Raw genomic sequence first — 23,329 nt, 5'->3', positions numbered from 1 at the left:
GACCCACTCTGATGTGTGGGTCGCGCGGTACTTGAACTTCATAAAGGTCTGCAACGCTTGCTTCTTTGGGCCGCGCCGAAAGCGACACAAAGTCTTCTGTGGCTTCTTTCTTATTCAAGAATCTCCATGGCTGAAAATTCCTGAAACCACTTCCAACACAAAAACATGAACATACCTATTCCATGTAAGGTGAGTGGAAAAAATCTTGTCTTCCTCAAAGATTGTGCATGCAATGTAGATGAACAAAGAGACGGAGTGCTAACCCGTTTACCACATACACACAAACAATGAGATCGAATCTTTCTCTTATGATCTAAAGCAATCAACTATGGCAATTCACAATGGAAATGCCCATGCTTGGTGCTCATACTTTCATGTGCTCGTTCTACGAATGTGTCATGCAAAGGAAGAGACAGGGAATGTGACTTCTTTGAATGCATACTTTTCAGCTTTTCATGAAAAATCCGCATACATTCGTGCTCATTCATGAGTGAAACGTGCTCAACGTACAATGTCATGCCTAGGAAAAGGGATCACATAAAGACGCTGACTAAAATATAGGAAACGATCACGAATGAAACACTCGAACAATGCGTGCGTATCAATCATGCGAACACATAATACTTCCTGTGAGGGTTCTTTGGACCACGGCTCGAGAGCCAAGATCGGTTCTTCCTGAATGATCGAATCTTCCCGCGGGGTTTCTGTGGACCTCGACTCGAGAGCCAAGATCGATACTTCGTGACTGATCGAATCTACAACGAGGTTAGCTTTGCTAGAAAAAGCATCAACTAACTCATCCTCCTTGTGAACAATCACGTCATCTTCATGCAAATGATCATGCGTGTGAGAAATCACATCTTGATCATGCAAATCATCATGCTTGTCATTGTCATCCAAATCATCATGCAAATCATTGGCATTCAATTCATCATGCTCATCATTATCATTCAAATCATCATGCAAATCATTGTCCTTCAATTCATCATGCTTCTCATAATCATGCAAATCCTGTGTGTCATGCTTTGGAGAAGAAGAGACTGAGAGAGTCTCCTTCTCCTGATTCTCTTCAATCGGCGCCTGCAGATTAGAGAATAGTAGGACAAACTCTTGCATGCGTTGTTCTATTTGCGCTTCACGCTCTAACTGTCTTTCTTGGCACTCGCGAGCCAATTCGGCTAGTCTTTCTGTGGACTCGCGATCCAATGCTGCGTTTCTTTCTGTGGCCGCCAAGCGTGCTTGCTCGCACTCACGCTCTATGGCTGCCATTCTTTCTTCGTGCCACACTTCTCGTTGTCTAACTTGTCGTACCATCATGTCCATCATTGTCTTGCACCAAGCTTCCATAGGATCTTGTGCAATCCTTGGCGTAGATGGGGAAGGGTGAGGGTTGGAAAAACCTCCTGGTGGGGAAAATTCTTCTTCGCCTCTCTCATGCTCATCACCTCCAAGCGAAGTCTCCATTCCGCTTCGAGTGATGACCATTCTGAATGTTAGGTGGAGCGGAATGATTGTTTGCTCTTTGCTCAAGATGAGTGCTCCGAACTGTGCTCAAGTTTCCTTTTAGTTCTTATGGAAGGGAGAGCCTTCCGTTCTTAATGGAAAGTGCTATGATCACAAACAAAGTGAATGGACACTGTGCGTGCAAGTGTATGAGACTGAGAGATAGAGAGAAGAGAGATACGACAGCAGAGACGTTGTAAAACCCTCCTCCGAAGGCCCCACTCGCGTCGGCGAGAGTGGTTTACTTATGATTGCACAAAGTGGTACAATGACGATGCAATGGACTGATGCAACTTGGGTCTATGCCAGTGACGACGACGGGAATGACAACGACAACTTTAGGGATGAAATCTGTGGTCTTCCATCTGCTGTCCATAAACACACTATGGCTGAAAATTTGGGACTGTTTTCGGTGGCTGAAAATGACTGTTTTGGCTGCGTTTTTGAGGCTGAAAATGGTGGATCTCTTCATGCATCTAGGGCTGAATCTGCTACTGTGGGGGGACGCTGAAAACGCTGCTGCAAAGGCTTCACTTCAGGCTGAAAATGAAAACGCTGGCAGATTGGGGATCGTTAGCAAAAATGCTAGGCAAATCTGGGAACTGCTGATGTCCTTGTGTAGCGTTAGCAAAACACTGGCCTGTGGGACTGATGGCGATCACTACAAAAGCTGAAAACGCCATGTGCTAGAGAGACTGTGGGCTACACCAAACTGAAAACGCTAGGGCTAGGTGATGATGGCGAAGCTACAAACGCTAGGTTGGGAGGGTACTGCGGGTTCTACTGAGAAGATGCCTGTTGAGCGGCGAGCTCCTGCTGCCTCTTCTGCCATTGAGTGCTAACTTGGGTTTGCTTATATATTAACTTAGCAAAATTGCCCTACCTACTTTTGTTGGAAAGTCACTTAAAAATAATAAGTGAAAAATGTCAAAAATAGGGAAAATAGGCTAAATGCACTGGAAAAATCCCCTAACTGATTCTAATGGATTCTGATGAGAATTCTGATGATCATGATGTGTGCGACCAGAGGATATGCATCTATGCTAAGTGACTAGGCATGCACGGTCTACGAATAGACTCACAAAAGTGCCAGATCACTTCTAAATCTAGACAGACTGGACTGACTGAACCCTGATCATGCTGTAGCTTGTCCACGAATACATAGGGTTGGATGTGTCACGTGACACTGAAGTCGTGGGTTCTTGTGGGTTCTTGTGGTCTTGGGTTCTTAAGTTCACAAGGAACTTGGGTTCTTGGGTTCTTGAGGTTTTCTTTCGCTTGCAAACCGTGTTTTAGAAGGATCTTCTCTTCACCCGAGTTCTACTCCTTTCCGCGGGCGCACCCCTTGGCAGCCTTGCGCTCACACCAAGGTTGCTTTTTCCCACCTCACGTTGATTGGCCGGCCGCTAAGTGCACGGTCCGCTCTCAATGAGTGAAAAGAGACACAAGGGGAGGCTGGACAAGCCCTTCTTTCCTGGGATTCTTGTCACTCTTCAAAAACACGATTAGGAATCGACACGCCCAAGCGAACTTGGGTTCGTGCGACCTCAACAAGCAAAAAAAATTATGTGGTTCTTGTGGTTCTTTCCTTGAGTGATACAGAACACTACCAAAGCTCTGATACCAATGTTAGGTGCAGCGGAATGAATGTTTGCGCTTTGCTCAAGATGAGTGCTCCGAACTATGCTCAAGGTTCCTTTTGTTCTTATGGAAGGGAGAGCCTTCCGTTCTTAATGAGAGAATGCTATGATCACAAACAAAGTGAAAGGACATTGTGCGTGCAAGTGTATGAGACTGAGAGATAGAGAGAGAAGAGAGATACGACACCAAAGACGTTGTAAAACCCTCCTCCGAAGGCCCCACTCTCGTCGACGAGAATGGTCTACTTATGATTGCACAATCTGGTACAAATGGTATGCATGAGACTGATGCAAGTCTAGGCTATGTCGACGATGACGACGGTGATGACGACGACGACACTAGGGCTGAAATCTGCAATCTTTCTACCGTTGTCCAAAAACGCTATGGGCTCAAATCTGCGACTGAGTCAAAAATGCTGATTCGGGGGCTCTTTTTTGTGGGTCTTTGATGCAGAAAATCTGCAGGTTTAGGGCTGACAACTGAGGTCTTTACCGGGCTGAATCTGCTACACTTTAGGTGAATATTGCCGGTCTTAATCTGCTGTTGCAATCCAAAAACGCCAATGGAGCTGATGACCAAAAACGCTAGCAGTTGTTGGTCCTTGCAAAAATGCTAGGTGCTGGGTACTGTTGGCGATGCAGATCTGATGTAAAAACCCCAGGCTGGGGATGCTGTGCAAAAACGTTAGGTGAGGGAAGGGGGCTATGGCGATGGTTCTTGCTTGGAGGGAATCCACCAAGGGTCTTGTGAGAAGTTGCCTGCTGAGCTTGGCTCCTGTTGCCTCTTCTGCCATTTAGTGCTAACTTTGGTTTGCTTATATATTTTCTTACCCAAATTGCCCTACCTACTTTTGTTGGAAAGTCACTAAATTAATAAGTGAAAAATACCAAAAATAGGTAAAATAGGTTAAATGCACCGGAAAATTCCCCTGATTGATTTTGATGGATTCTGATGGGAATGCTTATGATAATGCTGTGTGCAACCAAAGGATATGCATCTATACTAAGTGATTGGGCATGCACGGTCTACGAATAGACTCACAAAAGTGCCAGATCACTTCTAAATCTAGACTGACTTGACTGACTGAACCCTTGTCGTGTTGTAGCTTGTCCACGGACACATACGGTTGGATGTGTCACGTGACAGCAGCTTAACATCGAGCTTCTTTTTCTGTGCAGATTGGTGATCCTTTTCCTCGAGCTCCTTCCTCTTCTCGATGGTTACGTTGGTGCAAAATTTCACCTCATGTTCCGGCACTCGAAGAAAGTGTGCCCTCACTTCGTCATGCCCCCCTTTCCGCATGTAAGAGCATAACTTGCATGCCCATGCACGAGAACCTCCCGCCACCGACAAGGTGCCTTTCAATGTCACTTCATCCCACCACGACCATTCCTTTGCCTCTTGAGTGTTTCCCGCATGAACAGAGGGGGTTGTACGAGAGGAAGAGGCCATGGAATGAGAGAGCCTTGAAGCCTTGAGAGCAAGAGAGATCTTGAAAGTTGAGAGCCTTGAACTTTGAAGGCTTGAGGCTCGAGAGCTTGAGCGCAAGATAGAAGTTGAGAGCTTAAGAGCTTGGTAGCTTGAGAGTTTGAGAGATTGAGGCTTGAGGCTTGAGCCTTGAGAGCTTAAGAGCTTGAGGCTTGAGAGCTTGAGAGCAAGAGAGAGAGCCTTGAGAACTTAGAAGTTGGTTCAACTTGAGAGCAAGAGAGCTTGAGAGCTTAGTAGCTTGTGAAGGAAAGGGGTGAGGGGGTGGCACAATATACAGGGAGGGGCTGTTTTTTCAACTTTTGATTCTGCCCGTTTTATGACCATTGGCCAAAGCTGGCCGTTTCAGTCCGTTCTCGGCCGTTCCAACGTTCCGGTGGCGTTCCCCCGTCTGTTCTTCTTTGAGGATGACTGTCGGAACGACATCCCGTTCTGGAGCGTTCCAAGCAATCCCAGCCAGCCGGAACACCGTTCCGACGTTCCAGGCATGATTTTAGGCGTTCCCCGGTAACTCTGGCAGATACATGCGATGATAAAAGAGTGTTAACAACACAAGATCATCAGTGGCATGCATTTTTGGTACACAATCGAGGATGTTTGCGATTTCAAGAGGGGGGTATGTCACGAGGACGTGGCACCTGTTAACTATGTCACAAGGACGTGGCAACTGCTAGCCTTAGTTGTTGGTTTCTTCCAATGATTTTTGTTTAATTTTTGAGAGCCTCTTTTTGAAGTTGCAAATGGTCGGACATTGTATGGCCAATGAGAACGGTAGTTTCACCCACAGACGGGAAGTTGGTCGCCACTGAAACTCCTATAGTAAGAGGATGTCTAGGGCCTAGGCTCAGTTCAAGGCCATGTAGGTTCCCCCGTCGCACCAAGCAAGTTGGTGGATACTAGGAAGTGAACTCAATAAAGGCATAGTACCAAGGTGGGGTCACCGAGGGAAAGTACCTGACAGCTGGGCCACATTTGCATTTCTGGATGCGGTCCCAGTGGGGATAGATGGTCAAATGACCAGTGGGAGTCCAACGGAAGCATCCCCTAAATTTTACGGAATTGCTATTTTGGACCATAAAATCTGTTCGCGTCATTACCTCCGGAATGACAAGGTAGAACTCTGCTGCAAAGTCAATTGGGCAACCAGTCGGGAGATTTTTAAGCGGGAAGCCAAAAACAGGAAATTGCCTGTAAATGTGTCAAGTGACACTTTCTAGTGAACTTTCCTCCAGCAGAAGAAGAGATTTCTAGCTCGGAAGGCTTCATTTGCAAGCTGGTCACAGTTTAAGAGCTATTGACTGCAAGCTTTCCCTCTCATGTACAGTGTAATGCAAGAAGTCATGTCTTGCACACCCTACATTGCTCTCTCTCTCCCCCCTACGTGCAGTAATGTGATGCCCCACAAGAGGGCTCTTCATTTGACTCATGTACAACTGTGTGGTCATATGCGTTTTTGCTGAGGCAAGAGCCACTCTGAGCAGGAACAAGAGTAGCTAACTGCTGCTCCAAAAGCACACACCGGTGAGGGTAATAACCTCACCGTGCAGGTGCGTTTTCAGCGCTGGTTATGCGTTGAATTTGGACTGTTTTTCAGCCATACGGATGCCAGAACCATTGGGAACACTGCCCCACTGTTAGAGGACAGTTCGGGGACTGTTTAGGGCTAAAACCAGGGCAAAAACCAGTAAATATAGCGTGCTGAATTTACTGTTTTTTTGGCAGAATTCAAAGGGCTTATGTCAGTGGAAGCGAGTTCCAACAAGGGAAATTGGTTTCGGGCAAGTTTTAATGTTGTTATGCTGCCGAAATTTCGCCAACAGGTGGTATCTAGCTGAATACAGGTAAAGAATTCCGAGGACTCTTCTTGTAATTTACCCTCTTAAAGTATAAAGAAATACCTAAAGGGACGCCAATTTTGGGGCCTACATGTTGTCGGTGTCTGCTCGGAGCATTCTAGCTTCCAAGCCGTGTGTGTGCTTTAAGTGTTAATTCCCGTCGCAGGTTACCTTTCTAAAGTTCTCTCTGTGTGTCTAAAGTAAAGAATTTCCGGTGAAAGCCAAAGTCTACCGCCCTACGGGCCGGTTTCAGTGCACCTTGGAGTGACCGTCAAGCTAGGTTGTTCCAGTCTTGTGAGCAATTTGGTGCTTTGATTGATTGTGTTCCTAGTAAAGCTAACCCAATGGCAGATACGATCAGTCAAGGAAGACCGATCTTGGCTCGAGTCGAGGTCCACAGTACCCATTTTCTTAGGAATGCCATATTGCACGATGCTCATGATTCACTCACGGATGAGCACAGACGCATGAAGATCACTCTAGAAAAGATAGCGATTGTACGTCATGGCAATCAGCTTTTCATGCTCATTCCTTGGTAGGACACGGTCACTGCAAAAAGACTCGCATGTTTGTCCATCAAGCATTGGTATTCCCGTTTTGGTTTGCGACAGTTGATAGTTTTAGTCTAAAAAGTCAAGTTTAGATCGTAATTTTGGCATGTACTTGGTGAAAGGTTTGGCACTCCATCACACTTTTAATCTGCAACCCACCCGTTGTCATTTAGGAAGCATAATTTTTTTTCCAGTCACTCGACAAGCAACAGATGTGTCTATGATATTGTGTTTGAAGTGGTTTCAAGGAAATCTCCCAAAGAAGATTCTTGAAGAAGATCAACACGAGATCGTAGACAAAGTTAAAGACATGGAACCGAAGCAGATTACTCTGCGTCGCTTTCGGCGCAACCCAGAGAAGCAAGCATTGCAGACTTTCTTAAAGTTCAAGTACCGCGGGATCCACGCAGTAGAGTGGACCGGCGAAGAGTTCTTTGCAGACTCCCAAGGGTTGTTGGCGGACTATATGGAAGCCATACAGCTCGGTACCAATACCTCACCTTGAAAAGGGGGGGAAAACACGTGCACATCTAGCCCTATGTGCATGTGGATAAGATGTAACTCCTATTTCTAGAGTTTAGGTCAGCCTAGGAAGTGTCTTGGCACCTTTGTGAGCCTGTACGCGGGACGTGCATGTCCATGCACTTAGAGTAGCTGCATACACTCTAATTGCACAACCCATTAGCATTAGCATCAGTACCTAGCACCAAGCATAAGCATTTTCATCGCATGGAATCATTTTCCAAATGTGCGTGAACCACCTCTTATCGGCATTTTTATTAATTAAATGACTCTTGAAATTCCAAATTGTGGGATTTGTAGCATGCTGATCAACCCAACATGTAGATACCTATTTATGCAACCCTTGGGGTACCAGCATTAGGCAGAGCACCAGAGAAGCGAAGCCTCTTAAGTACCAACAGTACCAGCGTGCTTGCATCAGCAGCATCAGCATTTTCAGCAGCATTTTTCAGCCATGGAAAACACCATCAGCCTCAGTGTTTTTCAGCTTTAGCCTCGTAGAACTTGCACCCGTACTCCGCAACAGATCCTCGCCGTATTCAGCCCATCGGCATCGGCATCATCAGCGCTTTTGCATTCAGCCATAGCCTCGCCGCACAAGCACCTCTACCAAGCATCGTCGTCGTCGTCGCCATCGCAGCAAGTACAGATTCAGCCTTAGTTCAGTGATTCAGTTTTCAGCCCACAAGCATCACTAGCATTTTCAGACTTCAGCCCATTAGCCTCGTCATCGTCATCGTCGCCGTCATCGTCGTCGTCAAGCATCTCAGCATCTAGATCCATTGTACCAGGCTTTGTGCAATCTAAAGCAAATACCTCGAGGGGGAGCCTTGGAGGGCGGTTTGGGACCCCATCTGGTGTCGGTCTTCTCTCTCTCTCTCTCTCTCTCTCTCTCTCTCAGCCCGCCTGCGCACCAGCCCGCCATGGGCGCTCCCTCCCTGCCATGACCACCTGACAGCTACTGCCTCTCTCTCTCTCCTGCCCCCTTGCCCTCGCCACCCTCGCCCTCTCTCCTGCCCCCTCGCCCTCGCCACCCCCGCCCATCACGCTCGCCTGCCGCCTGTTGCAGAGTGTGGCAGAGTGCCCCAGTCTACACCCCCAGCCTCCTCGGCTACTGCACACCCCCCAATCTCCTCGTATACACCCCCAGTCCCCTCGTCTGCTGCACACCCCCCCCATCACCCCCGCCATAGTTTTTTCATGCGGCAACCATGCGTCTCACTCGGGCGGGTATGGAAGCCCGATATAAGCCCGATTCAGACCCCCCGAAGATTCCATACGTGGAATACCATACGGCACTAAAAAATTAGTGTGTGTGTGTATATATATATATATATATATCATAACAAATAGCAATTAAAATTAAAACACTAGACTCTAGAGAGTAGCCCAAAGCCACATAATGCATTAAAACATCATAGAAAATGTAGAATCTAGCTAAATCAAGGAGTCGGGAGTCGAGAAACAGATCAAGATCTCTGATCAATAGATACATCAATGAATCATGATCATACTAGATGGCAAAATATGGAGCCTCCAAAACCAACAAGGCTGTGTACCGACTCCTGAGTACTCCAAAATTCAAATGACAAAACATAAATAGAGCCTAGAGGGTGGAGTCCAGCCGCTCGATGCTAAATAGTGAATCCAAAACATAAGTAGAGCTAAGAGGAGTCAGGACCGAGGCTAGAGCAAAATGCAATGAGCTCTAACTCTCATCAAAGGCCACCTCCTCATCATCATCCTCATCATCCTCATCCTCATCCTCATCCCAAGCCTCATCCTCAGCAACGGAGCATGAAGTCCCAATATCACTGGGCATGCTAATCGGAAGAGACTCCATAACATCAACAGTGCTCTGTGCAATAGCCTCCTGAATCTCCTGCAACTCAAGCAAGTGCTCCTCATCCTTCTCTTTGTTAAGCATATCCAATGTCACCTCCATTCTCTCATAGCCGCGCTCTTTGATCTTGCATAAGAGCCTCAAGTTGGTGTGTATGTAGACAAGCTTCTCGGTATGAGCAGGAAGTAACCTATTTCTTCTCTTGGTGTGAATGGGACAAAAGGTGCTCCAATTTCTCTCACATGGAGAGGCACATGTCCCTTGAGAAAGCACCTTAAGTGCAAGAGTCTGCAATGTGGGCGTGCAAGCCCCAAAAGTCTCCCACCATTTTACACCCTCTTGCATTCTCTTTGGATCCTTTGCAATAGGATGAGCAAATGACTTTCTTTCAGTGAGGAAAGTGTCCAACTCATCAATGAGGGTACCTTGCATGGTCAAATCACCCTTGGTATATCTGTCCAAAAATGTCAACCACCCGTCATGAACCTCACTGTCATTGAATTGCCCTCTTCCTCGCCATATAGGATGCAACAAGTATCCCACAGCATGCAATGGTGTGTGCATCATATTCCATCTATCAACGCATAGGTCCTTGATCTCTTGCATCCTTGCCACATCAATACCTTGCATGTTTTGAATTTGCTCAACCATGCGATCCGTAAGCTCATACACAAGCCCCATGGTGGCTCCTTCCCTATCAGCCAAACGAAGTATCTTCAAGATGGGAGCACAAATCTTCAAAATCAACTTGGCCTCTTGCCAAAAGGATACATTAAACACAATGTCCGAGACCACTATGGCCTTTGCAGTCCTCGATGCCTTCATTTTCACAAATTTCGCATCAATCATAAGCCTACGCACACCTTGCATACATCTCTCATCCACAAGACTAGCCAACATGATGAAGTAGTAGGCAAATCGAGTGGCCGATGGCTTCAACAATTCCTTCTTGCTAAGCATTCGAAACAATGGACTTCCTTGTGACAAATGTGACAATCTTTGTTGCATCTTCAAGAATTTTTGCAATCCAAGGGAGCTTTCCCAATATCCTCAAACAAGAGGTCCAAGCAATGGCATGCACACCTCGTGAAAAAAATGTGTTTCCATTTCTCTTCCACCATTTGCCCGGCCCCAACACAATTAGTTGCATTGTCCATGCATACCTGCACAACATTGGAGGGTCCTACCCCAATAATCACATCCTTAAGCTGCTTGAAAATAAATTCTGATGTCTTTGTCTCCCCAGATGTGTCCACAGATTTCAAAAACACAGAACCATGTATAGAGCATGCAAGAAAGTTAATGATAGACCTGCGTCTAGTGTCAGACCATCCATCACATACAATTGTGCATCCATGTTTTTTCCATTTCTCGCGCACAACCATGATCTCATGACCAATGCATTTGACCTCATCATTTAACTCTGTGGTACGCAAAGCATTGTATGTGGGAGGCACATAAGATGGACCAACTTGTCCAATTGCCTTGACCATTTCTAAAAAGAAAGGACTCCGCACTTTCCATTCAAGAAAGTCCTCTGCATAAAAAAACCTGCGCAAGGCTTGATCTGCTGCTTGCGTGCTTGCAAGCTAAATGCACTTGCCAAGGGCCCTTGTGCAACCTTCCTCTTCTTGCTCGAGGACCCCACATTTGATTTGGAAGCCAAAGTCCCAGTGGCACTTACATGAGCACTCCCTGATGCATGTGTACTCATTGAGCCTGAGGCAGAGGCATTAGCTCCCAAATCATCCACCAAGGCATCTACAAATGCATTTGGGTCCTTCCCATCATTCTGTACATCTACATGCAATCTTGTGACCACCTCTTTGACATCCTCTGGCACCAGTCCACATGGGCCTACACCATAGCCAGAGAGGGACAATAAATGTGCACGAATACGGGAGGGACCGCCATCCCAAGTATGCCCACGATACTTGCATTTACAAGTAAATTGCCCTTTCTTTTGAGGCTTCAATTGTTCTACATACTGCCATTCGGGACGCTTCACTCGGCCCATATGGATTCTGCAAACTTGCAAGGTGCACACTGCAAACCTTGACAAAGTGGAGGCCTCACGAGTAACGGACGGCGTAGGTGAAGAATCAACCGCGCGCGAGAGAGTGTGTGGGCACTGGGTAGGGCTCTCGGCTCGCGGTCTCGAGTCCTCTCGACTCTCAAGCTCCGATGGAGGCTCTCTGTGCAGAAACGGGAACGCTGCAGGTTTTTAATAAATCGCGCACAGGCGTTTTGGGCCACATTTGACAAATTGGGGGTTTTTTTGTTAGCGCGTGAAAAGCTGCCCTGCTCGCGTCCGAAAAGAGCAACCATGCGCGCACGCGTGAGGATGCCCGATTGGGCAATCGAACGCGTCTAGAAAAAACTATGACCCTCACCTACCTCGTCCACTCCCCCCATTGGGCCATACCCCACATCCTGCTGTACCAAGGCCAAGGCTGAGATGAAGTGACTGAGGAGGTACATCCAGTACAGTACCCTAGTGGACAGCAATGGCTCCAATGGACAAAAGAGAGGTGGAGGAGATGATCGCCCGTGCTATTACACAAATGAAGAAGGACGCCGACAAGGCATTGAATACAGAAGTGAGGAGGATGACCGAGAAAATCAAACAAATGGAAGACCACATCAAGGAACTCACCGAAGAGAAGAATGAATGGAAAAAGGCATTCGAAGGTCTTCGGGACACATTCAACATGGAAATACACAGGGTGCAAGAAAGTATCAACCACTTACGCATCTCCAAAGAGGAAGGGGAAATTACAAGCTTAGAGGACATTGAGGTGGAGATCAAGAACAAGTGGAAAGCAGATATAAAAGAGGAAATTCAAACAGAAATGGAAGCAAAACAATCCGGATGGGTGGAGGTGGTCAAGAAGAACATCAAGAAAGAAGTACAGGAGGAGGCACACCTGGAAGAACACCTGAGGGTCCAGACCACACTTGAGGAGGAGCGACTACGCCAAATGAGGAAATACAACATCAGGATTATTGGCCTCAAGGAGGGTACCTCAGCGGAGGCGGATGCACAAGAGCTTTGTAGCCAATTAGGCTACAAAGACACCATGCCTTTTACAAAGGCATGGCGAGCTGGGCGGGATACTACTCGTGCACGCCCCTTGATATTAGCCCCTTGCTTTTACAGTTACGAGGAGATGAGGAGCGTACCACTTTCTTCCGTAAAAGGGTGCTTTTACGCGGCCTACAAGGGGGACACATATTCATGGATGAGGATCTCACTAAGATGCAGATCGAACACAAAAAAATCATGTATGCCCAGGGTCCTCTAGGCAAGGAAAAAAGGCAAGAAGGCCTTCTTCAGGGATGGCAGGATCTTCATCGATGGTGGCCAAGTTTCATAGGGATTCGCGACCCATGAGACACAGGCTAGGGCACAGGAGACACCACTCAGAGGAGCAGTATGGAACTGCAATGGAGCTTTATGGGCACATCCAGAGCGCTTGGAGGAGATCGTCAGGGAGCATGACTTTATATGTCTCACTGAGACTCATGACAGCCCAGAGAGAGGACTACCCACAGTCACAGGGTTTCAGTGGGAGTCGACCTGCAGACCCATGACCAGGCAGGGTACGGCTCGAGGTTCAGGAGGGGTGGCCATACTGTTTAGACAGGGACTACATAGACGGATACAGGTGATGGGCAGAGATGAGGAGGCGTGCTACATGTAGGTACGATTGGAGCTCACCCACGAGAGATGGTTATACATTGCCATATGTTATTTTTCTCCACATGGATCACGATATGCCATACAGGATCCATACTCCCGATTGTCGGAGGTAATATCTCACTATACAGCACTCGGAGAAGTTCTCCTCATGGGGGACTTCAACGGGAGGACACAGAGCCGACAATGTGAGATATATGACATGGAGCAGCCAGACATTATGAGGACACTAGATGCTGGGGAGATGGGGGTCAGCAGGCAGTCAGCGGATGAGGGACAGGACAATACTGGATATGGCCGCCATCTCCTGGAGCTTGGTAGCAGACACCATCTCGTTATTTACAACGGGATGGCGAGATGGCCGGACTCTGGGGGATTTACATGTTTTCCTCATGGGGGAGGGGAGAGCACAGTAGACTGTCTATTGGGTTCCATTCCTACAACAGATATCACACACACCTTTAGCATTGCACATCGACCCTTAGGGGCCGACCACACTTATCTTACTTTCTCCATTTTAGCCACCCCCTACTCTGATCCGCCTACTCACAGCCACACTTTTACCACTCTCTTTCACTCATGAGCTTACACCTGTGTATGTACACCAGTTACATGAGCACCTTCTACATCTTGATCCCATGGCACCTCTTGACACACTTACTTCACAGATCACGTCTATTCTACACGAATCAGCCATCCGTAGTTCCCCGCATCATACACACACACACACCCCACGCACTGGTACTATGCCCCAAAACAGATGGTATGATGACGAGTGCCGAGATCTTCACAAGCAGTTGCGTGTACTAGAGGCTCGTGGAGAGATTACACATCGGCAGGCTCAACGTAGGATGCAGACCCTTACCCATCGTAAAAAACGGGAATGGGAGGAGCACCAGTATTGGGATCTCTATCATCTACTCATGAGCCAGGACAGTGCGGAGGCATGGCGTCGCCTCAGAACTCCTAGACCATCCACACCCATTCAGGACCCGGTGACATGGCACAGATACGCAGAGAGCTTGTACCAAATTCCAGATCAGCCACCTATACCCACACCACAGACAGCACGTCCCATATCATCCACTTTCTTCACCCCTCTCATGGTGAAGAAAGCCATCTCTCACTTACAGCATGGTAGGGCCAGAGATCAGTCAGGATTACAGGCAGAGCATATTATATATGGTCGGGACACACTAGCACCACTCATTGCCCACCTCTTCAACCGGGCACTAGCTGAGGGATTTCCAGAGTCGTGGACAGAGCACACTATCGTGCCTATCCACAAGTCTGGAGACACTATGGACCCAAGTACTTATCGCACCATTATGATTGGGCCGATACTGGCCAAGCTATATGGTGCAGTGCTGGAGGCAGAGCTCCAGTTCTTTAGCCGAGGGAGAGGGCATGCAGACACCAGGACGGGCTGGATTTCGCCGAGCTTTCTCCACCATTGATCACATCTTCACTCTATGCTGTCTGATTGACCAGACACGAGTGAAGAAGAGGAGACTATATTGCTGCTTTGTGGATTTCCGCAAAGCATTCGACACAGTTACCCAGAGAGAGGCTCTTTCGACGCCTAGCTGCCTTGGGGATAGAGACCGAGATGATATGCATTGTATGAGCATGTATATGGCAGAGTGAGATGCCCTGGGGGACTATCTGACACCCTTGTGAGCACCATCGGTGTGAAACAAGGTTGTCCCCTATCACCTACACTCTTTGGTTTAAATATCGAAGAGATTGTGGACTTCATTTTACGCAGAGGAGGAGAGGGAGTGGAGATAGGAGGGACTACAGTACATATCCTTTTATATGCAGATGATATCATACTAGTGTCATAGACGGCCGAGGGCCTACAGCAGCATTTACAAGCTCTAGATGACTTTTGTTTACAGAGAGGATTGACAGTGAACCTTGGCAAGACCAAGGTTCTCATCTTTCACACATCAGCTTCTATCCGTCGGCGACAGAGCAAATTTACAGTAGAGCAGGAGGAGATATAGAGGTGACAGGCTCATATGTTTATCTGGGGGTGACATTTACAGCAGCTTCTGGAGCATTCTCGATGGCACAGGCAGCCAGAGATAGACTCACCAGAGGATATGCATCACTAGCTCTGATGGAGAGACAATGCTACCAGGCCCACTTCTAGGAGCCCCGGACGAAGGGGTGGCTTTTTGATACATTGGTCACCCCTGCACTTATGTACGGATCATCTATTTGGGGACCGGATTGGCAGACTCAGTATGGACACAGATAGAGAGACCCCAGGTTCTTATGATCTCCAAGATGATCCGCAGCAAGTCATCGGTTCCACATGATATTATCCGAACCGAGCTTGCTGCCCCACCGATGCTGATAGAGGCATTATTTCAGACAGTCTGTCTTCTACATGGATTCAGAGACATGGGGACGAACAGGATATCTTACAGAGCATTTACAGCATCCAGAGAGATGGCTCTAGATGGGGCCACTGATTCATGGTATGCCCAGACACGAGACTGGTTATCCCGACATGGCATTGATATTGACAGACTACCACCACTCCATTATGATACTCAGGCTCCGACCTACTCTCTCTCACGTTCTGAGAGAAATCGGGTCATCAGACGGGAGATATGGCATACCTACATTCAGCGGACATGCTTTCAGCATACAGACCTCCTGCCGCCGAAAATGCTCTACTACTATGAGCATTTTCTGAGGCTTACTGATCAGGGATTCATTGAGACCCCACGATACATGCAGGAGTATATGCCACACCGCTCACGAGTGAGCATCGGCCAGCTTCGAGTCTCATCACACCAGCTGGAGATTGAGAGAGGTAGAGCCAGAGATATACCACGGGAAGAGCGTATATGCCAGATATGCCATACAGAGGTAGAGAGTGAGGAGCATTTTGTGATCAGATGCCCAGCTTACACAGAGCTGAGGGAGAGATATGACATTGGGGACTCCTTACAGCAGTGTATGACAGACTATGAGCAGAGGAGATTTGGCTAGTTCTTAGTAGCAGCTTCAGAGATCAGAGAGCAGTTACTACAGCCACCACAGAGAGGGGATAGTAGGGTCCAAACCACTATCACACAGTATTTTCACAGAGCAGCACCACATCCTATTACACCCCATACCCAGGGGGGGGGCTTACCATTCAACAGGGAGAGGCCCAGAGGCACGACGCAGACGACGACTCCCAGGATACAGGACACCTCGATATCATCGGAGAGAGATTCTGAGTATACTGTCTCTATACCAGCGGCATCTAGAGCAGAGATACTCATCAGCATCTTGGGAGACTGCACTCCAAAGCTGCTTCAGGCCACCACCACCGATGTACCACATATTGTCCCCTACTTCTGTTGCATGTTGTTAGTATCCTGCATTTCATGATTGTACTACCCTGCTGCATATAGATGTTCTGGATACACATGAGCACGTCCTACTTTAGGGCCGCCTATTGTATACTACGCATTACACATACTACACCACATTCCATCATACCACACCACAGGGAGTAGCTTTACACTTCATGTTCTTAGTTTGTACCATTTTATTTTTCTCGATGCCTGGCGCATCAACACATGCATAGGATGTTGTCTCATAGGTCGAGTTCGGCCTTTTGAAGACGTTAATAAAGCTCTCTCTCTCTCTCTCTCTCTCTCTCTCTCTCTCTCTCTCTCTCTCTCTCTCTCTCTCTCTCAGACACCCATGTACTTCTGTGTGGCTATTGCATGACTCTATGCAATCATCGCACATTCACCAAAGGATATCAAGAAGCGGTCGAACAGTGAGCTCATCACCTATCAAAACAATGCCGAAGGACACGACCCCCACGCCCCCCAAGGAATCAAGGGACATGACAATTACATGTACTACCCAAGACATATGGGGACTGCTACTGTCTATCCAGGAACAGGTACGACAACAGAATGAGGTGATTTCACGTCAAAATGACGACATCAAAGCCCTGACACTGCGCAACCAAGAGCTGGATCATACCATTATACTACCAGCTCTAAAGCTTCAGCAACAAGAAGACACATGAAAACGCTGCAATCCCAAGTGCTGGAACAAGGAAATCACATAACACAGGTCACCAATAATGTAATCGATGCACCCGAGGGGTCTCCTCCATCTTGGGCACAAATAGTAAAACAAGAGAAGACTATGGGGCACATGACAGGAGAAATGTATACGCATGAGAGCATGTATACGCATGAGGATCCTACTGAGTACAAGGAATGGGAGAAAAGATCCTGAAACATTGTGATACGAGGCATGCCAGAACCTGAGGAGGAAACAGTCATGTCATTGAACGTAGATGTTACCACCTTGTTAGCAGAAAAGCTTGACATGCAAGATGCAGGAGTATATGGGGCACATAGAGTGGGCCAGAAGAAGACTGATGCTCATCGGGCAATTGTATGCACAATGTTGGATGCTCGTAAAAGGAACATAATTTTGGAAACTGCACGCTTCTACTTGAAAGGCACTCAGTACTATGTAAGTGAAGCACCGGCACAACAGGCAGCAAGAAGGAAAGCATATGAGGAACGCCTCAAGGAGAAAAAACCGACATCACCATCTAAGGATGCATAGGGGCACGCGACCCATGGGATCACGACCATACAAGTTACGAGTTGGAATTGTAGAGGTTTCCCATGGCATAAGGGAGAAGGGTTGGCAGATATTCTACCACAAGCTGACATACTCTTTCTATTGGAAACATGGGAACAAAACACATGCAGGCTGCCGGACATTACTGGGTACATCAAGCACTCAGTATGGTGGACTGGTACCAAAATGCGAGGACAAGGAGGTGTAGCTGTAATATACAAGGAAGAGCTTCAAAAGATGGTTGATGTATGCAAGGTTGACGAGCACAAACGCTATATATGGGTTAAGGTTTGCTCATCAAAAGGATTGATCTTTATCGCAGGATGCTATATCCCACATCGAGAGTCACCTTTTTATGACACAAACCAGCTACCTAAAAAGGATCCCTTTGCTGACCTATGTACAGACATTGCAATGTATGCACGTGAGGGAGCAGTTGTCATTCTTGGGGATCTGAATGCCCGGATTGCAAACACACAGGTACAATTGACGGACCATTCACTGCACCCTGCCGATAAGAATGGAGAACTTATGCTTGGTCCTATGTGGGACAGATGTTCAAGTGATAACATCATGAATGCACAGGGGTCAGCTATGATAAGTATGATGAACTCAATGCAGCTTGTAGCCATGAATGGTGAGGATAAGTTCATACACTCTGGATCATACACTTGTTACACGGTGTCAGGAGTTTTTTGGAGCAAGGGATTGCGCATATGTACATACACATGCATGGTGCATCAAATAAAGAATTGCCCATTTTCCAGAGCCAGGTGGTTACGTGGGGCCCACATGTGTACAGGTAGGACAGCATGTACATAGTGCATCAATTTTCACTATCACCAGTACCAGTATGTTTTTTCTACAATAATGAGGAGTTTATAGCGCGTAAAACTTCTCGAGGAAGCTATCCGCGGGCCGACGACATGAGGTAAGCAAGTGCGTCAGATGGCATCTAGTGGCGTCAGGAGGGCGAATGGGGTCAATATTTGCACGCGGATGAGGACGGACACAACGTGGGTGTTTTCTTGTGAGAGTTATGCAGAAAGGTCATCATTAGGACCACTTTTTGGGGCCACTTCACGTGGTTGCGAAACGCATTATTGAAAATAAATGAGTGCCACGTGTGCGGATGATGCAAAAAGGTGACAACTATGCACTGCGAGGTCAGTTTTTGGCATGTTCGGGGTCCGTTTGAGATCATCTAAAAGGCCAAGGGTACCCAACTAATAAAGCTAAGTGTGGGAACTAAAAAAACAGAGAGAAGACCAGAAAAAACGTGGAGAAGAGAGGAGGAACAGCCGCAGGTGTGTTTTTGCTCATTTTGGAGCTTGTTTTGGCCGTAAACTGCTCATCCAAGGTCGGATTTGAGCACTTTGACATTGTAGACTGGGGTTTTGGGCCGTTCCGGACGCGATGGTACTGTCCATTTTGCCAAATTTCTCACTCTTTTCCTGCTGTTTTTCTGTGTAAGTTTCTCCTATGAGCGAAGTTTCTGCTCTAGTTTGTGATTGTATCTGGCTTATTTTACCCATATTGTGTGAGCTATTTGCCCCATTGGTGTTGGCCCAAGCTCAATTGTATCTAAACATCAGAAATTATCCTCTTTTGAGCTGAGTTTTTTAGGTGTGTGTGTGTGTGTGTGTGTCTGTGTGGAGTGGGCAAGTGGATAGTCTCTCTCCTCTCACTCCAGAGGTGTGTTCCTTGTTTCGGCCAGGTGTGTTGTCTAAGCCGAGTGGTGCCTCATAGTGTGTGTCTATCTTCCCAAAAGTGTGTGTCGGGTCGTTATAGAGGCGCTGTGTGTGTTTTCATCCTGCTCACATTCTTTTGGTGCCCTCACGGAGGATCTTCTTCGAGTACCTTCTGCTTCGAGCTTCAAGCTTCGAGATTCGGGATTACAGGTTACAGGTTACTCGGACAGGTACAGGTACAAGTGATTCACACAGGTACAGGTAGCTGGAGTACAGTGATATACTAGCAGTGATGTCACTTGCAGTTGTTGTGGGTATGCATCACTTAGCGCCTATTTGAGCGCATTGTCTGCTAAATTGTACGTTACTTGTGGAAACTGCCATTGTACGCATTTGTGGAGCCATACTTGGTTGTATTTGGCAGTCCCAACCATTTCTGAGACTTGGTCTGGAAGATAGTCATTTCTGAGACTTGACTATACGCGATTTGCATTAGCCTTCGTGTGAGGGTCGATAGCGTGAGGTTTTTATTGAGCTGGGGGATTCTCAAATGTGGAGATCCTTTCGGTGATACAGGTAGCTGGAGCACCCTTTTCGTGACCTCGCCATAGGCTATGTACTAGTGATTCCTACTTGATGCTCGAGTTCTATTGTTGGCAGTCTATGCTTACACATATGGTCTATATTTTGGGTTCTTACTGCTCTACTTCTGGGGAAACTCTGTCGAAATTTTCCCAAGTTATGATGGCTGGTTTTTTGGTCTTTTGAGCCATTTATGCTGTTATGCTGCTGAAATTTTGGCAAAATCAGAGGTTAAGACATGTGTGCCTTCTTGGGAGCTTCATGGTTGGCTTTAATGGATGATCAAAATGGCCCTCAATTCACTCCATTTCATTTAACTCAAAGAATCCAGATAAATGTTCATGTATCCAGGAAGATTTTTTTCCAGCAGCACATAGTCTTTATGTTCGGGCCAAGAAGATTACGAGAGATCTTGGAATGTCCTTTGCCTGTTGTAATTCCGATGATCAACTATGAAAACTCATTTGATGTGCATGTGTTTGTCCTTATCTAAAGTTGAGCTCCATTGAAGTTTCTGGGGATTGGGTAGTCAAAAGTTTTGGGGTTCTTGCACGTGTGTTCAAAGGGGTTCTCAAAGCATTGTAACTTGGGTAGCCATGGCTTTCTCTTATCCGGAGTTTCATGGAAGAAGTGATGAAGATGTGGAAGATTTTTCGGAAAAGATGGAGGTTGCCTGCATTAGCAACCAGATTCATGACCCTGCGCAGATGTTACGTCTTCTCCAAATTTGTTTGAAGAGTGATGCACGAGTTTGGTCCAAAGCATTTGAAGAGGAGTTGCGTGTGACGGATCCACCTGTAAGGTTGAGTTGGGACAATCTACGGCATGGGTTGGAAGTGGAGTTTGTGAAGATAGAAGATCCTGACAAAGTGTGGCAAGAAGTACAGGCTTTAGTGCAAAAGGAAGGTGAGCCAGTAGATGCATACATACGCAAGTTCTCATTGGCATGGGAGAGGATGTGCAAGGCCTTAGCACCACAGGTATCCCCGCCTGACATGATGAAGGAGGACAGGTTCTTGGCTGGTCTTTGGGAGAATATACGTTGGAGAGTGGAGCTAAAGAAGCCTAGGACATATGAAAATGCACTGGAGGTAGCAAGGAACAAAGAGTGGAAGCTGAGGAAAATGAGTCAGCTAGGAGTAGAGTCTTTGTCCATGAGGTCTAAATTTCAGCCTATAGAGTCTTTACAAGGTCGCATGTCAGAGGTTCATCACGAACCAGTGGTTCCTGTTACTACTCAAGTTATGCCAACAGTGGTCACTACAGCAGTGCAAGATGATGGGCTAAGGCAAGACATGAGGCAAATGGTAGATTTGATGAAGAATCTCAGCCTAAACATGCTAGGTCAAGTGGGAAATAATCGAGGTCGAGGGAGGTTTGCAAATCAGCCAGGAGGTGAAGAAAGGCCTAGGAATGGTGTTGGACAAAGCAATGGTAGGTTTTGGAGGCAGACGCCCACATGTTATAATTGTGGAGAGTTGGGTCACATCAGCCCGCAATGTGATAAGCCACCAAGGATGGGGGGAGACATGTATCCATTGCCAAGACAGGTGCTAACTAGGTCAAATGATTATGGCATCGAAATTAAGGGAGACGAAGAAACCAATGGACTGACCTAGGAGGAAAAGGGAAAGACAAAAGTGCTAAGTGTAGTCACCTTGGAGAAGGCATCAAAGCTAGAGGATACCTTAGTGATGCCTATTGGGAAGAGGACCACAGAGGATAAGGAAGGAAGAAGTGCCCCAGGTCCTAGTAAGAAGAAAGGAAAGAGCCATGAAGGCGAGGATGTCAAGGCCAAGAGGAAAAGGAGAGCTCGTCGAAAGTTTCATGTTTCAGATTTTCCACTAGGGGATGGGCAATTAAGCTATGACTTGAAGGAGGATCTGACGAGCAGGAAGGCAGATGTTACTTTTGGGCAGCTTATAGAGATGGTGCCTAAGCTAAAGCGACAGTGGAAGAGGATGGTTAACCCAATGGAGAAAGAGCCAGAGAGAGGTTCAGTAAAGGTGTTGGCAATGGATGAGCTACCAGACATTTGTCCAATAGTAGATGTGTGGCATAAAAGGAAAAATTTGGGACAAGGTTATGTGGATGGCGGAGCCCAAATATGAGTCATAACACTCATGCGTTGAGAAGATGGGTCTCACAGTGGCTGGGGTGTCAGGTTTTCGGATCAGATTGGCAAACCATCAAAAAGTAAAATGCTTGGGTATTGTAAAGAGCTTAGAAGTGGAGGCATATGATGCAAAGGCAGTGGTTGATTTTCATGTGATGGCAGCAGGGTTGGGAGCATATCCTATTATACTGGGCAGACCATGGTTACGTGCAATGGGAGCTGTTCAAGATTGGCGACATGGTACGATTAGCCTCTATGGAAAGACAGGTACCAAGAAGCTTTATAATATGGACACAAGGAAACGATTAGAGGAGCTTTATGAAGATGAGGATGAGTCTAGTGATAAAGACTCTTCCACGGTGACAGATGAGGACAGTGATAGCACTACCAGCAGTGATGAGGATGCTGATGTTGCATTTCTTTTGATGGACAAAGAAATACAGGAGTTTGGTTTAGTTGCATTTGCGAATGAGGTTGAAGATGAAAGTAAAGGGCCTTATGAAGTGATTGAAGGGCTGATACAAACCAAGGTTGAGTTGTCAAAGAAGCAGGAATTGATGACACAAATGATCAGTGGAGACCTCTCAGCTATGGAGAAGGATATATATTTGCATATGCTGGCTAGTTTTCCTGATTTGTTCATTACTTCATATGAAGAGATCAGAGGGTTCAAGGGTGAAGAGATGCATATAGAGCTGAAAGAAGGTGCTAAGCCAGTGCGGCAAAGGCTAAGAAGGATGGGTCAAGAGCAAATGGAAGCCTTGCGAGAAGAGGTGGACAAGTTGTTGAAGGCAGGGTTCATAGTCCCTGTGGAGACCACAGAAGTGAGTCCAGTAGTAGTCACTCCAAAGAAGGATGGAAGTGGAGGATTTGTGTAGATTTTAAGCCCTTAAACGCAGCCACTAAGAAGAACCCATATCCTCTTCCATTCATCGATCAGATCTTGGATTCAGTGGCAGGTTATGAGAGGTACAATGTGTGTGATGGTTTTTCAAGCTATTTTCAATTGAAGATTGCTCTTAAAGACCGCACAAAGACCACTTTTATTATGCCATGGGGCTGCTATTGCTACACAGTATTGCCATTTGGGTTGTCAAATGGACCTTCCTTCTATCAAGAGAGAGCAAATTGGGTGTTGGAACCATTCATTGGTAGTTGTGTTAAAGCTTTTATGGATGACTTTTGTGTTTATAGCAGTAGGGTTGAACACCATGAGAAGCTGCAAATGGTATTGGCT

The 23,329-nt window shown here is 46.8% G+C and overlaps 2 pseudogenes across 1 annotated transcript in view; both read right to left on the bottom strand.

The window, feature by feature from the left end:
- LOC147419462 (uncharacterized) overlaps positions 1–23,329 on the bottom strand; it is a 95,626-nt pseudogene that overhangs the window by 22,443 nt on the left and 49,854 nt on the right. The gene's annotated exons all lie outside the window — the stretch shown is intronic.
- Positions 9,246–11,397, bottom strand: LOC147419463 (uncharacterized; annotated as a pseudogene).

The sequence above is a fragment of the Adiantum capillus-veneris genome, chromosome 29, assembly GCF_014529385.1.
Source record: "Adiantum capillus-veneris isolate H3 chromosome 29, ASM1452938v2, whole genome shotgun sequence".
Lineage (NCBI taxonomy): Eukaryota > Viridiplantae > Streptophyta > Polypodiopsida > Polypodiales > Pteridaceae > Adiantum > Adiantum capillus-veneris.
The sequence above is the reverse complement of the archived record's forward strand: the minus strand, read 5'-3'. Positions and strand labels throughout refer to the sequence as shown.